Genomic DNA, 3500 nt, shown 5'->3' on the forward strand with positions numbered 1-3500 from the left:
CCCACGTATTTCATGTGTTTTTTACATGCAGTTTTCATGCAATTTTTTCCACTTTAAATCCTCTATATATTTAGCTGGTTGCTAAGGAGCAGGCCGGGAAGCTGGCCGCCACGTCCTTAATAACCGAAGAGTCATCAGCTCTCAGCGGGGGTTCCCCTGAATGTAAAAAAAGACCCCGGGCATGATGGGTCCGTGATGTCACAAGGGGGACACGATTCATTTTTAATACAGGACTTGTCAAAGCCATCTCATGTTTTTTGTTAGACTACGCTGCTTTTTTGGGGGTAAGTGGGTGAGGGGTACATTGTACCTCATACTCATTCACATGGGAGGGATCATGATATGGGGACCCCATTGTTAAAGGGAGCTTCCAGATTGAGGTAATCCCCCCGTCCGCAGACCCCCACAACCACAGTCCAGAGTTGTGGAGAAGAGGCCCTTGTCCTCATCAACATGGAGACAAGGTTCCATTGGGGTGGGGGTCAGAGCCCTCCCTGCCCCAAAGTACCCCCCATTTTGAGGGCATACGGCCTGATATGGATCAGAATTTTTGGTTTTGTATTTCCGAAATTTTTCATTTCTGAATTTTTGTATTAAAGAATTTTGGAAGTTCCGATTTTTGGAAATTTGGATTTCGAATTTTTGAAATTCTGATATCCATATCCAAATTCCGGAAATTCGAATTTTGGATTTCGAAAATTCGAAAATTATAAAAATTTGGAAATCAAAAAATTCTAAACTTCGAAAATTCGATTCGAAAATTTAAAAAATCTTTAATTTTCGAAATAGTGGAATTTTAGAAATTTTTAATTTTCGAATTTTTGAATTTTTGAAAATTCGGGATTCAAGAAATTCAAAAATAAAAAAAATAGAAATTTCAAAATTGTAAAATTCGAAAACCTAAAATTCAAAAATGGGAAATTTCTGAATTTTCAGAATTTCCGAATTTCCTTTTTCATTTTCGTTTCATTCGTTTTTTTTTCGGAAATCTTGAAATTCGGAATTCCGAATTTTCGAATTTCCGAAAAAAGCAAAAAAACAAATAAAACTAATTTTTTTTTTAGAATTTCTCAAATTTACGAAAAAATTAAAAATAAACGAATGAAACAAAAACGATTTTTTTTTTCGAATTTCCCGAATCTCCGAAAAAAACAAAAAATTAAAATAACAAATGAAAAAAAAACGAATTTTTCGGCAGTGCACATGACTAGTTTGAATCCCTTTTTAGTATAGATTGGAGGGTGGAAAGAGAGGACAGGTGACCACATTCTATCCAATCACAGTGACCGCATTACACCCTGCATAGAGCGACTGCATGTGGGGGAGGGGCAGAGAGTAGGGGGAGGGGCAGGAGGAGGGAGATTGATGATGTCACACACTGTGATAACTTTCTGTCTAACAATTACAATGAAAGTAATTGTCAATAGATAGATAGATATTAAATCAAGCTTTATCTATAGGCCACACCCCTTCTCACTGACAAATAAGAACATGTCATTCACTATTACTCCAGTAACTGGAGAGATCTCCTACCCAATCACAGGGAGTGACAGAGGGAGAAATATCACCTTTAAGAAAAATCTGCAGGGCACTGACTGAAGTCCCGCCCACTGCTTTATGCTTTTGGCTGAATGTTCAACCAATCTCACTGTCCCTGTGATGTCATTAGTTTCTGGGCAGATTTCTTACATCTTCCCATCCCCCCCCACAGATCTTTATACAACCTCTCCCTACCCATATCCCAGCATGGAGGGGCTCAGTGAAGGTGGTGGTGAAGGTGTGGAGGTGTCGGATCGGGTCACACAGATCATAAAAGGAGGTCCGCCCGGCCTCATAATCCAGATCTATCCTGACTCTGTTACTGGAGATATTGGAGGGTAAGGGGATATCTTTACTGTCATGTATCACCCCATACTGATCATTATACCTGAACAAACCCCAGGACTTCTTATTATCTCCAATCACTGACTCCCTTCCTCCTCTCCTCTCTATACTGGGGTAACACATCCCGACTCCCCACCAATCTGATCCCCCGACATCCACTTCCCAGTAATGTCTCCCTGAGGAGAAACTCCGACTGCTCAACACCTGATACCAATCCTGAAATCTCTCTGGTGTTTCTGGACGATTCTGGTTTCTATCTGACATGGATGCAGTTTTCCTGTCATCTGATATATGGAGATAATTATCAGCTGTGTTTACATCCAGTAATATGTCTGCAGCTCCCTGTATATAGAAGTCTACATTTACCTCTGTTATTATATCAGATAATGTGTGTAATGTGTGTGATATCCCAGCCACATCCAGACCCCCTCCATCATGGAGGAGCTTCTCATGTCTCTCTCTGTCCTCATTATCTCCATCCTCAGTATCACACAAGTCACCTGTGTCTGATTCCTGTAAGACAGTCAGTGGATCCGTCATGTTACACAGCTCCTCAATGTGACGCATCTTCCTGGACAGCTCCTCCTTCTTTATTTCCAGATCCCGGATGGAGATGGAGATCCGCTCTGCCCTCCCAGAGATTTCCCTCAGGATTCTCTTCTCCAGATCTTCCAGACGTCTCCTGAGATCTCTAAACAGGACAGTGACTCTCTCGGTGTCACCAGCTACTTCTTCTTCTACTTTCCTCCTGTGTTCCTGCAGACTCTGGACTCTTTCCTCCGTCTTCTCTCTCTTTGTCAGAAGTTTCTGCAGAACATTCCTCAGTGTCTTCTTCTTCTTCTCAGAAGCTTTATCCAGTGACTCCATCTTATGACCCGTGTGTCCTCCAATCATACAACAAGACATACAGATACAGGTCTCATCCTCAGTGCAGTAATACTCCAGGATCTTCTTATGGACGGAGCATTTCCTGCTCTCCATGGACAAGGTGGGGTCACATAAGATGTGTTCTGGGGACTTTTTGTGGACTCTCAGGTGTTTATCACACAGAGAAACCTCACAGTGTAGACAGGATCTAACAGCAGGTACAGGAGAGTCCACACAGTGAGTACAGAAGACCCCGGACTTCTGATCTGGCTGAGCAGACAGGAAATTCTCCACTATGTTACGTAGTGTTATATTCCTCTGCAGTGCAGGCCGATCCAGAAACTTCTCTCTGCATTCAGGACAGGAATATCCTCCAGATCCCCCTGTGTATCCAGCACACGATCAATACAGACCCGGCAGAAGTTGTGTCCACATCTCAGGTTTACAGGATCTGTATAAATGTTCAGACAGACGGAACATTCCAGCTCAGCTCTCAGATCACCAGACGCCATCGCTGACAGCAGAAGAGGAAATAAAAGTAAAATTCTCTGACACCGGAGAAGAATGCAGTTGGGAGGGTCACTTCCTCCTATACAGGGTGAGGCTGATCCAGATCAGTATTCTTAGACACAGAGATCAGAGTACTGAAGAGGGAGTTTTTTTTACTGTAGTAAAGATAATCAAACCTTCCATCTTTGAGAGAAAGAGAGAAAGTTGGGTGTAGAGAAGAACACACTAAGGCCCCTTGC

The 3500-nt window shown here is 42.4% G+C and overlaps 1 pseudogene; it reads right to left on the minus strand.

The window, feature by feature from the left end:
• Window positions 1–1167: 1167 nt before the first annotated feature.
• On the minus strand, window positions 1168–3295 carry LOC120933708 (annotated as a pseudogene).
• Between the last annotated feature and the right edge of the window lie 205 nt (window positions 3296–3500).

Source organism: Rana temporaria, chromosome 3 (genome assembly GCF_905171775.1).
Source record: "Rana temporaria chromosome 3, aRanTem1.1, whole genome shotgun sequence".
Taxonomy (NCBI): domain Eukaryota; kingdom Metazoa; phylum Chordata; class Amphibia; order Anura; family Ranidae; genus Rana; species Rana temporaria.